The following is a 14,588-nucleotide window of genomic DNA, read 5'->3' on the forward strand; positions in this document are numbered from 1 at the left end:
TCCGGGTGGTGGACATAGCCTGTTCCCAGCTTTTGCCTATCCAGGTGACCCTTGGCTGACCTATTCTGGTGCCCTGGGTCAGCGCTACCTGCCACTGCACAGGGAGCTAGTTGAACCAGAGCCTATGCAACCACTCACTTGCTGTAATCAATAAAGTTGTGGCCTAAATTCTTCCAAAAACCAAACCAAAAACTGAGTCATGTGTGAATTTATTTAGGGGGGAGGTTTCTGGGTCTGAACACACAAATGCAGGCCTCTAGAAGGTGTCCTTGAACTCCGATAATGCTGCTTTTTTGTATGAAATGAGAATAGAGAGAGATGTGCAAGTAGGAAAAAATTCACATTGGTTGTTCTGCCCATTGCCTCTTGATATCCCAGTCATGATCCAGCTTTCAATTCAATTGTGCACTTTTCCAAATTTTGCAATGCACTTTTGGATTTAAAAAGTGCATACAAAAATGCATGTATCAGAGGAAAATGCACTGGATTTTTAAAAGGCATATTCTGGGCATATTATTCACACATGATTGTGTGTGTGTGTATGTGTGTGCGCGCGCATGCGTGCATTAACTCCCCTCCCTGCAGAAACACAGAATTAAATGGACCCAAAACTGAGCCAGGGAAAATTTAAAATGGATAGAATGGGAATAGGCTGACCCACCTATCCTTATCTAGGTCTCAGATAGAAATGGAACTGAACTTCTCCCTAGTAGAGCATCTGTTTTGCATGCAGAAGGTTCCTGGCTCAATCCCTGGCACAGGTAGGCCTGTGAGAGATCCTGCTCAAAACCTTTGAGAACCTCTGTCAGTGAGTGTAGACAATACTGAGCAAGATGGACCAATGGGCTGACTCAGTATTGGGAAACTTCCTACTTCCTGTTTAAATCACGAGGACAGAACTCTTTCTCTGAGGAGGGCTGGGAATCCTGTCTTGGACCCTGACAGGCTACTGCCATCAGTGTAGACAATACTGAGCTGGATGGACCAAAGGTTCCTACGCTGTCCCTTCTCTTCATTTTTGTTTGATGTTGCTCCTGCTCTGCACAGTTTACAAGCTTCGCCACACTTCCACACAGTCAGAATTTAGAGGCAACTCGAAGAATAGAATTAATGCAGAAACATCTGCACTTTGCTTTCTTTCCCCCCCCCCCCATAAATCCCATTATGCAGCAAATCATTTTGGTTGTGCAAACAAACCTGCAGGCTGAGTCAGCGCCAAATGTAATTGCCTTGTAGCAAGGGGTGTATATGAAAATCTCCCACCTAGCACCATCCTAATCCACAGCGTTCGCTATTAAAGACTCAAATGTATTCGGATGCAGGAGGTCTAACTGCATTTTCAGAATGGTTGCCCTTCTCTGACTTTCCCCTGTGTGCCGTTTACCTCTGGCACAGCTATGAGCAGCATGATACCTGCAAGAAATGTCTGCACTGAATAAAAATGTGTGGCGCTTTGACAGAAATCATGCCTTCACTTTTGAGATTGTTTCTGCTCGACAGAGAGATGTTCACGGCGGTTGAAAAACATGGCTTCACTGATAACAATTATGCAGCTGTGGGACAGAATTCATGAGATGGCAAAATATTTTTATGTGATCTGTTCTGTGAGCAAGAAGAGCAGCTACTTAGGGAGGGTGAGCTAGTTCCCTGACACTTGAGTCTCAGTCCAACTTGTGATTAGTATTAGGAAATAGGAAGTTGCCTTCAATCCACTTGTGATTATTATTGACCTTATAATGAACTGGGCTATTTGTCCATCTAGCTCAGTATTGCCTACACTGACTATCAAAGGCTCTCTAGGATTTTTCAAACAGGGAATCTCCCCGCCCAACCTGGAGTTGCCAGGGATTGAAATCAAGACCTTATGCATGCAAAGCAGATACTCTACCACTGAGCTACAGCCTTTCCCCGAAGGCTCCTTTTTCTCAGGAACCCATGTTTCTGGTCAACAGAATGAGAGATGAAAAAGTGATTTATTATAAGCAACTCACAAAATGACTATCCTGGTCAGAAGTAGGGTTTGAGTATGCCCTGTTTGTGAATTTTGCAAAGATCTCCTTCTAGGGTTGAGCATCCTTTTTCAGGAGCAGGCACAGAGGAACAGGGCTTCTACTGTCAGTAAGTGCCGGACTGGAGGAGGGGGAGGGCAGATTTTTCCCTCATTTGCCACAGTGTTCTAAGAAGAGCACTTTTGCTTTTCCCATAGTTCTCTTGGTTAGAGGTACTGCCAGCGAAACCACTCTGAGAATTCCAGAGCTGTGGTGGAAATAGGGGTCTCCTGTGGCGCTGTGGTCTAAACCACTGAGCCTCTTGGGCTTGCTGATCAGAAGGTTGGCAGTTCGAATCCCCGTGATGGGGTGAGCTCCCATTGCTCAGTCCCAGCTCCTGCCAACCTAGCAGTTCGAAAGCAAGCCCCAAAAGTGCAAGTAGATAAATAGGTACTGCTCCGGCGGGAAGGTAAACTGTGTTTAAATGCACTGCTCTGGTTTCAGTGTTCTGTTGTGCCAGAAGCAGCTTAGTCATGCTGGCCACATGACCCAGAAAAACTGTCTGCGGACAAATGCCGGCTCCCTCGGCCTGTAAAATTTTGGACAGCTGATGCCGGAGAGACTCACAATCTTAGGGAGTCCCTGACTCACCTTAAAGGGTGGGTTAATGGCATGGTCCATCTTAGAAACTTGCAGACCTCCCATTGTGATTCACTTGGTGATTGCACTGAGCCAATGCACACCCCTAGTATGCAATCAATGCTAGACACCATACTATTTCATCTGAAAAAATGGAAAACCTAGAAGAGTAATACAATTTCAACTAGTATTTAAAAGAGCCAGAATTTCCATTGGTTACAAATCAGAAGTAATCAGATAATTTGAATTATTATTCAATATTGTGGGAGAGTGCATTGTACAAGAGCCCATTTTGATTATCTTTAAATCTATTAATCAAGTAACTATTAATAGTGACAATAATGGCATTTAGTTCTCACTCAGACTGGGGGGAATCATAAAATTATACCCATTTCAATTATACCCTTATTTGTATTGATAGAGTATATAGTTCGCCACCCACATTCTGTACTTACTTTCTGTTGATTAGATTACTGAATCTGATACTCACAAGAGACAATATGATGTCATTGTTAAAATAGTCTATTGAAAGGTGATTCCCTTCCAACAGCACACATAGTTTGATATAAATCCTCTCTCTTTTTGTCACATTGGTTCAGGCACACAATACAAACTTGCACTGAAGAAGTAAATATGTTTTAATTATTATTAATATAGTGCAGATCTGCTAGATGTTTTGATACTTGTAGTCAATGATGTAAAAGTCCATCAGCAGCCCAAGTAGATCCTTATATCATTGATTGTACCAAAATTCTTCAAAACCAGGAAATTGCATGAATCTCCAAGATGAAAAGGGGGTGTGGGTGAAACAGTCAATTTAAGTTTCTCTGCTTCTCATATTTCCAATCTTAAAGTCAGTTGTCCACATTTCTACATCACTTTGTATTTAGTCTGCTTTAAAATTAATTAGCATGTATGTGTGAATTTCTCCTAATATACACATTTCTATATGCAACTAACTCTAATATACTCAAAGCATTTCCCCCTCATATAATGCATTTTTGCACTGCAAAATTCAAAAGAGGTGCAAATTTCAAATGATTGGTGTTTCAGTTCATGTATTATTTTAGACAGTGTGAATTGAACAGGTTCACATTTAAATGTATTGAGTTTCTCCACAATTTCTAAAACAAACAGGAGGAAAAGATCCAAATAAGTGGTAGAAAATTTCTCTTACTTTTGAAGGCAATCCAATATGTTTCATGCCACTGTTCTTTATCAATTTCTCACTCTTTTCATAAGAGATGTGGACTACAACCTCAGAGGGCTTTAATGCAGGAGTTGGGAGCCTTTCCCCCTCCAGATATTGCTGAACTAGAACTCCTATCAACCCTAGAAAACAGGGTCAATTGCTAGGAATGGTGAGAATTTTAGTTCAGGAACATCAGGAGGCCCAGAGGCTCCTCATAACTGCTTTAAAGGGTTATCAATTCCAGGAAAAAATAATGGAAGAAAAGTCTGTCAATAGAACTTCCATGCACAGATGCAATAAGCCACAGAATTTCAGGCCTTCCCAAATTTGATGCCCTCAAATTGTTGTTGGATTCCAGCTCTCATCCTTCCTGACCTCTGTCTATGTGGCTGATGGGAGTCAAGTCTATCAACATATGGTGGGTACCACATTGAAGAAGCCTAGGAGACCAGTTGCTAGGAAGTAGGATTTCACTTAAAGGACTATATGCATCTTGTTGGTCACTGTGAGAGACAGGATAGTGGACAATATGGGGTCTGATCTAGCAGGGTTCTTATGTATTTGCACGCAACTTAATAGTAGCCGGTTCCAACACAGAAAGAAGAAGAATATAGAGGAAGGGAAATCTGAAAAAAGAACTATTTTTATGAGACAAAATGTCAATGAAGCAAGCCTAATGAAGTAGTCAGCTATCATCCTCAAGAAGATTGCTTTATTCCCTTGACTCTTGAGTTCATGAGGCTTCAGCATTGTCACTCTCTGTTACAAACAGCCTCATAGCTAAAAACTTGCATGACTTAATGTGTGTCAAGCATATGTGACCCATTAACACCATGTAACTATGGCTGCATGCATTGAGCATGCACATGAATGTATTGTGACAACTGCCATCCTGGAAACTATCATATCTTGGCATTTGAGTTCCTCATACCTTTTGGCTCCATCTTCCTTCTCATCACATTATCATCAAGGGTCCTGCATTTCTCCTTATTAATACTGTACTAGAACCAGTGCCTTAAAAATGGATTACTTCATTTAAAAATATGGATGCATAATTAAGATATTTATTTGGTATAGAAGGTAGCCTTCGTATTCCCTTGTTAGGGATGTATAATTTTTTTTCCCATTTTCCACAATTCCTGCAAGTGATCCACATGCTTCAATGCAAATGCATCATGATGCTGGGCATGATATATAACTCAAAAAAAAAAAAAACAGATATACAACAGATTGTTGCTGTCCATAGGTTCACCTGGAGACAACTGTTAGTAGGGCTTCTGGGGCATGAAATTTGGGGATCTTTGTAGCCTGAGTCTAGCAAGCCTGGTGAGCTTTGTGGAATTGAGACAATTTTAATTTGTGGAATTGAGACAATTTAAATTTTAGATGTGGTACAGAGGCAGGGGAGGAGGTGCATTTTGTCCACATCGGGACAGGGGAGAAATCTGATTCAGTTCACATTTATAGGTGAACCTACTCGGGGGGGGGGGATATAGACCAAATATTCTACCCCTATTCACATGTTATCCAGATATGGTGCTATGATGTGGGGGAAAGGCCATTGGACCACATCTCTAGCCTTCCCTAGTGTCACAAACGCTGCTGGCCCCACCCCCCAAACATCATCATGTTCAGTGTGATGTCTGAAAAGGGCCACCTATACATGAACACCCTGAAAAGTCAGATTATTTGCCCATGTAGCTCAATATTGCCTACAGCAGTGTTGTTCTATTTGGCGGGGCAAATAGCTCTTTCTCGACCCACTCCAGAATGACTAAACAGAGCCTACACTGCTGAATCAGAGAAGAAAAGGGATTGCTTTTTACGGGTTCTTTTCTCATTGCTCTTGCTTCTAAGTACCCTATTAGTCAAGGTGATGAAGATATTATCAATTAGATCACAGAAACAGTATAAATATTTGATCCAGTCCATTTTCCTCAAACTCAGTCACACTAAAATAACCTTACATCTTGCCCATTTATTACAATACAATCAAACTAAAAGTAATAGCTCTCTCTCTCTCTCTCTCTCTCTTTCTCTCTCTCTCTCTCTCTCTGTGTGTGTGTGTGTGTAAATAATTTTTAATTGGTTTTCAAAAATACAAAAATAAAGTCCCTCCCCCCCAAGAAAACCCACAACCCACATATTGAACACACAATTTGCATACCATTTTGCAGCCACTACATTTCTCAAGGAAGAAATATTATTTATTAAGGAGTGAGGGAGATTTTCCCAGTTTCAGCTTTGCAGGTAAATATATTGTCTATCTGTCTGGATGGCTGGCCTGGCCTGGCCTGGCCTACTCATGCAGCAGAATGAAGTGGCAGAATCCCAATTAGGCTGCAATCCTAACCCCATTTACCAGCGAATAATCCACACTGAATTCAATAGAACTTATTTTGGAGTAGACATTCCTAGGACTGCACTGTTAGCTTCGCCCAAATGCCATCCATTCTTCTACCTCACAATTGACAACCTTATTGTCATCTCTCCCTCTGTCATTCTTGCAAGGCACAGTCTATCATTTCAATTAGACCTTTGACTAACAGGTTAGCATCACCTTCTGGCTTTCTTTTGTCAGTGAATTGCTGGGATCAAGGGGCTCCAGTCTTACTGGGTATGAAGCTATACTTCAGCTGCTTAATTTCTATTCATAGAATCCTCCATGGGAGGGCAAAAGTGGCAGCCGCCCATAGGAATTCATGTAAAAAAACAGATATAACAAGCAATCCAAGATTCTTCCTTTCATTGCAGTGCAAAATAATCATGTTCCATAACATAAAAAGTTATATATCTGGCAGGGTTTACACCTTTTTAACCTAGAAGGGCTCCTGGGCATCAAAAGCCTCACAACCTGCATTGCAAAAGAAGAAGATGAAAAAAAAAGGTTTCACTTGTAGAATTTCTATATGGTTTCTACAGGTACAGTAGTTTGTTTTTAACGTGTTCTCAGAGTTTTGTATTTTTTTAAAAGGTAAAAGACAAGCTACCTTCAGAGACATTTCTGACAGGGTTCTATCACCTCTAAGAAGTAGCATAGCAGGCAAAAGAGAGGCAAAGAAACCCTTTCTGTGATCATGGTGATACCGCAATGGAAAGAGCTTCTCCTATCCCAAGCATGCAAACTTTTAAAGACACAGGGTCTTTCCAAAGTCAAAACCGAAAATGGTAGACCTTCTAGATCAGGGACCTCAAACTAAGGCCCAGGGGCCGGATGTGGCCCAATCACCTTCTAAATCCGGCCCACGGACGGTCCAGGAATCAGCATGTTTTTACACAAGTAGAATGTGTCCTTTTATTTAAAATGCATCTCTGGGTTATTTGTGAGGCCTGCCTGGTGTTTTTACATGAGTAGAATGTGCCCTTTTATTTAAAATGCATCTCTGGGTTATTTGTGGGGCATAGGAATTCGTTCATATTTTTTCCAAAATATAGTCCAGCCCCCCACAAGGTCTGAGGGACAGTGGACCGGCCCCCTGCTGAAAAAGTTTGCAGACCCCCTGTTCTAGATTGTAAGACTCCAACTCATATTAGCTGTACTCTAAATAACACACACTAAACAATCTAAACAATGTACTAAAGGTAAAGGTAAAGGGACCCCTGACCATTAGGTCCAGTCGTGACCGACTCTGGGGTTGCGCGCTCATCTCGCATTATTGGCCGAGGGAGCCGGCGTACAGCTTCCAGGTCATGTGGCCAGCATGACAAAGCCGCTTCTGGCAAACCAGAGCAGCACATGGAAACACTGTTTACCTTCCCGCTGTAGCGGTTCCTATTTATCTACTTGCACTGGTGTGCTTTCGAACTGCTAGGTTGGCAGGAGCAGGGACCGAGCAACAGGAGCTCACCCTGTCACAGGGATTCAAACCGCCGACCTTCTGATCAGCAAGCCCTAGGCTCAGTGGTTTAACCCACATGATTGTAAAAACAACCACAACAACCACAATGTAGTTTACAAAAAGAGCAACAAAATTATCAGTAAAAAACATATTCAAATGTTCAAAACAGTTGTCATAATTCTACATATGTGAATAGGCATAAACAATCTTGTTTTTAGCAGGTGCCAAAAAGAACACTATGGTCCATGGGGCTATGGTCCATGGGGTCACGAAGAGTCGGACACGACTAACCGACTAAACAACAACAACAAAAAGAACACACTGAAGGATGTAGGTCTATTTAAATGACCAAACCTATAGAATGAACACATGGGGGCAGGAGAGTACCCACAACCTTTGATGCCAATCTCTGCACGTTCACCAGACCTTCTGTGCAGAGACTAGGCAAGTACAACTTGAATAAGCATTGCCATGGCTATATTTTTCATCAAGAAAATGAGGGCAAAAGAAGACAAGCATTTGCATCTCACATACCATATGCCCCTATTCCCAGACTACACACACCAAAGGCCCTGTCCTGTGCCCTCTTCAGCACCTTTGTTTAGCTGGAATGTCTCCTTGAACTCTGATATTGCCTAGAAAAAGTACAGAGAGGTGTGGGAGGGATGCAGGTTTATGTAGAGACTTCTGGCTTTTACTCTCCTCAAAGGTAGAAATCAAATTGTTGCTCCACTTTTGCCTCTGGTCCAGGAATGCCAATTATTGGGGGGGGGGGTAAGCCCTGTTCCCCATAATAACTCACAAGATGTGATGAATGCACACCAACGTTGGGCACCTCCTGGCCCCCTCAAATATTTGGGGGGGGGGGGCAAAGGGACCTCAGCCCCTAGGAGTTGGTCCCTATGCACTGGTCCCATCCACAACTGGCACATGACCCCCAGAAGGTTGTCCATTATGAAATGTGGCCCTTGCATGTAAGATCTTACCCTTTTCTGATTCAAAAGGTGAAAGGGGATCCAGGCAAGCCCACACATTCTTATTTTCATGTAAGCCGTACTGTGTTCAGTGGAGTTTAGTGCCAAGCAAGTGTGTGGACCATTATAGTTTTAATATCATAAATATATTTTCTCATTTTCTGGCTCTTTTTTCCTTTTTTATGCTGGTTCTTTCAGCTCTAGCCACCTAGTTACAATATCTATTTTCTGTCTTCTTGGCCAGTCATGCCATTTGAATAGGGACAAAAGGGCTGCTGTCAGTTGGTTGGCATGTCATAGATCAAGAAGAGGAAGAAACTGTGAGTGCTCAAAAGACTTCTTTATTGCACATATAATCAAAGCAAATTAAACTCTTAGGCTAACTGCTGGTTTTTAACATTTCTGCAGTCTATCATCTCCCACCTTACATTCACCTAAGCACTTTTTTTACTTCCTGCTTTTAGAAATCTTAGAATTTTATTCCAATAGTCAAAGAAAAAACAAGTTTATACAAAGATAAAGTGTTTTTTAAATAATAATAATAATAATAATAATAATAGAATGGTGCACATAGTTGTTTCTATTTGATTCACTGCACCAAAATTATGCCTTCCCTGTATAGATTTTATCCCCCAATTGTGAATTGGAGACACACAAAACAGACATGGATGGGTCCCAATTGAAACCAGCCACTTTATGAAGCACTGTGGACCAAAGTGGTTTGTTTTTCAAAGGGCCAAACTGAGGTCCAAATCAAATCTTGCAGTCAGTGGCTTCAGTGGGAACTCATAGTGGAACTCGGAACTCTATTTAGACAATGTATTCAGGATCACAAATACTATAGACTTGGGGTATGGAGGACTGGTTTTGTTTCCACTGACACAAACCTCTGGTTCTCATGGAATCAGATTGCCCTGGTAGGTGCAATATGTCACTCAGAATAGCAGCAAATAGGCAGACAGGACATCAGCCCAACATTTTATTGTTATGAGTTTGTGGGCGCCAGACCTCCATAATTTCTGGATCCAGCAAGTGTTGGAAATTAATCAAGGTTTGGTGTGTTAAGATGGATGCTAAACACTTCTTATTCATAGATTTAGCAAGTGTTAAAAGTTAATAAACCAGGATTGCAGAGTGAAGGCTCTAACCCAAAGGTGGATGAGCATGAAGCTGGCAGTGTGAAATGGTCTCCAACTCTGGAGGAGGGAGTCTTACACTGCCTTCTACCCTGCGTTCCCTCCCACAGTGATCCACAAGAAAGCTTTGTCCAGAGGAATGTGACATGGGCATAATTCTGCTCTCAACTGTTGCCTCCCTTGGCCCCATGCCGCTGGACAAAATAATCCCAAACCAAATTTGGCCCGGAACAAGGTTTATCATGTACGTTATTTGAATATGGTTTGCATATTGCTTTCAGGTGTACAATTGACAGAGAATGAGTACAACCCTTTCAGGTGTGCAATAAATAAAAAATGAGTCTTTGGCATTGCCAGGCCCCTTCCCAACGTACACATTCCAAAAGGATATTTGTAAGGGGGGCCCACGCAGAGGGATCTCTTGATGCCTACATCAGCAGCTCTTTCTATACGTTCTAATAAATACACAGTAAATTGCCGACAGAGTCTGCTGCTACTGCAACATTCCTCCCTCCTTGCACATTGCTTTTTGCATTTATGAAGCATTTGGGGTCAGTTAAATTTTCTGACCCTGAAAGTCTATGGAAATGAAGTGTCTTCACAGTTCATTGTTCATTGGACGCCTGTTATTTAGGGAAATATTGTTGTGTTGCATTAGGCGGGGGTGGACTTTGGTAATCTTTTATATTATGGTGCCTTGTGTGAAGCCAAAATTTGGTGTTCCCAATGGATCTTCTCAAGTATAGCTTTTATGCCCCCTTGGCTTGGTGCCCTGTATGGGGGAACCACTTTCACCACCCTAAATCTGGTGCTGTGTTGAGTCCAGAGAGCACCTTTCTTTCAAGTCTATAGTGTTTGAGCTAGCTAAGACTCAAGTCATTAATTCCTGGTAAAAATCTGCCCTGAACAATCTTTTGAAAAATGCCAGCAAGAAAATTCTCTTCTTTATTGTGCACATAAAGGGAAATGGAGGGAAGGGGGAGAAATGCTTGCTTCTTGACTAAAGAAACCCCATAATTATCTAGCACATATCCTCTAAAGCCTGAAATCTTTTTCATGCAATTGTGTTTTTATAAAAGCTTTGCCTTCTCCTACTAAGGATTTGACATGATCCAATGTGATGTCTTAAAGAGCAGTGCAGCAACTAAGGACAAAATGGTTCAAGCGAAGCAGGGCAGAGGGTGAAAAAAGACTTTCAAAAGGATTTAATTTGGCTTTCCCATTCCTCCTACAATTAAGTTTGGATGGCAGTGGTCTTGAGTGGTCCAGCAAAAAGCCCACAATTCATGTGGAATTATACTAGAGTCGTATGCATTTGCTGCAGACAATGGAAAATACATATATTTTCTGAAGGCAGAAGCATTGTGGGAGTTGAAAACGTTTTGATAGTTTGGTCCAGCTGGCAACAGTGGTCAAATCTTCATCTAATGAGGGAAAAAAAACCAAATATTGTAATGTGCTGGGTGGTAGAGACCTGCAAAGCTGACAATGTTGTATTATTTTAACCCAATTTTAACAGTGTCGCCATTAACTAAGTGACTGGATTTTTGCACAGTTGATTATGTGCTTTGCCAATCATTCTTTTGAGCATACAGAGCTCTTTTACTACTGCCCCCTTCTAACTTCACTCGTCTTCCCACTTATAACATCAAAAAGCTCTCAGAATGTACTTGTACAACTTGGTTCAGCATGAAAGCATGACAATACTTTCCTTCTGGGACTTTTCGCTCAGCCTCCTTTGCCTCAGTGATTCGGCAGACATGCATGATATTCACCCATCAGACAAAAGCTAGATAGGACACAAGACTCCTCTTTCAGGGATTCCAGTATTTGTTAGCTTGTTTTTCACACTCCACCAAGAATTTCTCTTCAGAAAAGGAATTGCATGTTAGATATCACAAGCAAAGTTTGGAGTCTTGAGAAGCAATTAGTACTGAAAACAGTGGGAACTTACCATTTTGGAGATTGTTTTGGCAAGTAGGATTTTTTTTGGGGGGGGGAGAGACTGGATGTTTTAAAGAAGTTTCACTCTTTATCCCAATGTAGGAAATGTTTGAGCCCACCCCTTCTAGGCTTGCCAGACTCAATAGAGGACAGGACTTCTGTGCCTTTAATTGCCCTGCTCTCTTTTGAGTCTGGAAACCTTAAAGAGAAAGCAGCAGACTCTTTGCTTGGAAATTAAACAAAGGGTCTGCTGGTTTCTCTTTAAGGTTTCCAGACTCAAAAGAGAGCAGGGCAATTAAAGGCACAGAAGTCCTGTCCTCTATTGAGTCTGGCAACCCTAACCCCTTCACACTTTGGAATGATCTTATTCTTTCCAAGTTTTTCTTTTTCAAAGAATTCCCCACAGGAGTTCAGGTGATCAGTTTTTTCCAACAATCTGCTGAAATTTCTGATGACTTGGCACATTCTAAAGGGGCCTGCTGGTCAGGGCCGTCTTAAGCGCCCCTGGCGTCGTGGTGCGGTGGATCCCTCCAGCGCCCCCCCCGCACTGTTTCCCTGCGCGGTGGGCGGGCGCAGCGCGGTTGCCGTGGTCGCAGCTGCGCGGCGGACCAGCCAGCGGGCGGGCGGCCTGGAGCCGTGGTGCCCTGCGTCACCCAGCCTGGCTGTAGGGCCGGCCCTGCTGCTGGTCTGCTGTAGTACTCAAGCTTTCATTGAAGCCATTTTTGCTCTTGTGTGAGCTCCACAGTCACTCCCTCCCAAATTTACCTCCAAGCCTGAGGGACAGTATTAACAGGCTTAAGACCCATTGAGGAAGCAAAATGGTACCTTGAGGGGGGTTAGGGCTCCTCAAGTATACATTAGATTTCCTCCTTCAAAAAGCTTTACCACAAGAGTGGACAACCTCTTTCGGCTGTCTTGATGACTGTATTCCCTTCTAAGCCATAGCTGTCAAGTTCTCCCTTTTTTAAAGGTAAATTCCCTTATGCTGAATAGGCTTCCTCGCAAGCAAAGGGAAAACTTGACAGCTATGCTCTAGGCACTGCAAGTTCGTGGTAGGCAGGCCTACCATGGTTGGGGCGGCAAATGCAATTTTTACCTTCATACAATAGGTTAGCTTCTTCACACACCCCTCTTGGTCTTCCATCTAATGGAGCAATAGGCATTGTCTGAGTTCAAGGACACGTTCCAGCCAAGCACAAACACTCAAGGAGGTTGCAAAGCATAGGAATATTGGAAGTTGCTTTGTGCTGACAAAAACCAGTGGTCCATCTAGCTCCTCAGTATTATCATCGCTGAACGGCATTGATTCTCCAGGGTTCGAGAAAGGGATTGGACCTGGAACTTTCTGCATGCAAAGCAAATGCTCTACTCTTCTAAGGAAGCTGGACCAGTAGGCAAGTGTGGCCTGGTGAGAGTCCTAATATCCAGATAGGCTTGGGATGCTGCATTTAATTCATGAGCTTGAGGTTCCTCCAACGCCTAGTTCCCAAATTAAAGGACCACAAACTCAGATACACTACAATTCCCAGGGATCTTTCTATTGAGAACTTCCAAACCATATAATTTTGGCTCTAACAAAGACTTGGAAAGAAGGCCTTGCTCACTGCTGCTGGAAGTTTGGTGTTTTGGCAGGAGTAGAAATGCAGAAAGGATTTATGTGACATAAACAGCTGTGGTTTATACAAAGTTATCTAAATAAATGTGAGTTAAATTGAATTTTTAATGCTATTTATTTTTTCACCTTAAACAACTAAAGTCTCAAGGTGACTTACAAGAAATACAAAGAAGTAAAATATAAAAGGATGTGTATTAAATATAATAAAACATGATCATATACCCCCAAATTAAACCTTAGTATCCAATTAAGGGAAATTTCTATAAACTGAAATGGCATTCTAAACAATTAAGATGGGTGAAATTTTGCTTGTTGGAAAATAAATTTCTACTTTGGAAAATAAGCAGAATTTCATCTCACAAATATGACCTAAAATGGCAGGTATAATTGGATATTTACACTGGAAATACACAAATAAGCCCTACCAGCAATAAATTAGTGATTATGTACTTGCAAAACACATGCACTCTCTGTGTTTTGTGTGTATGTGTGTGCCTGTTTTTTTAAAAAAAATCCTAATTAAATCCTAATTATGATGTGCAGCAGAGTGTTAATTCCTGCTTGTTATTCCACAAGGGCATTTCTTACACTTTAAGGAGCATAAGCTTACTGAGATACATAAGAGATAATTATCAATAAATAGGACCATCTCATAACAGGCTCAGTGAAGTGTTTGTTATGCAGGTAGAAATTTAAGAGCAACTTACTGTTCTACATTAATAAGAAATATTTATTCACAGCCATTTACTAGGTTTTTCATAACATTGCCTTGTGGCTTCACCACCACACACTGCTGCCTCTCCCTCCCCCTCTCCCTCCTTGTTGTTGCCCATGTTTTCACAGCTATTTTTATATACCACACCAAGGGTTGCCAGTGTGGTGCCCTCAACATGGTATGGACTATATGACCAATGGAGAGAGCTGATGGGAGCTGTAGTCCAAAACATTTGGAGGGGCACCATGTTGGCTTTCCCTAGTATATGAGATAATTATGGACAACATAGAAAGGTCCCTGTTCCCAATAATCTGCAATTTAATCTAGTCAATTGTGGTGGGTTGACAAGGGGTATTGAGGGCACAACATGGGCATATGTCATTGCCAGTACTTAAGGGAAGGGTATGGAGCTTGTAGTCTTCAAGATGTTTTGGGATTCCAACTCCCATACATATTTTTCCCCATACTTCCCTTATCATATGTTTGCATTTCTGTACATATTTTTGGGTTGAAGAACTGCAATAATTTTGGGTTGAAGAACTGCAA

The sequence above is a fragment of the Zootoca vivipara genome, chromosome 6 (genome assembly GCF_965207765.1).
Source record: "Zootoca vivipara chromosome 6, rZooViv2.hap1.1, whole genome shotgun sequence".
Taxonomy (NCBI): domain Eukaryota; kingdom Metazoa; phylum Chordata; class Lepidosauria; order Squamata; family Lacertidae; genus Zootoca; species Zootoca vivipara.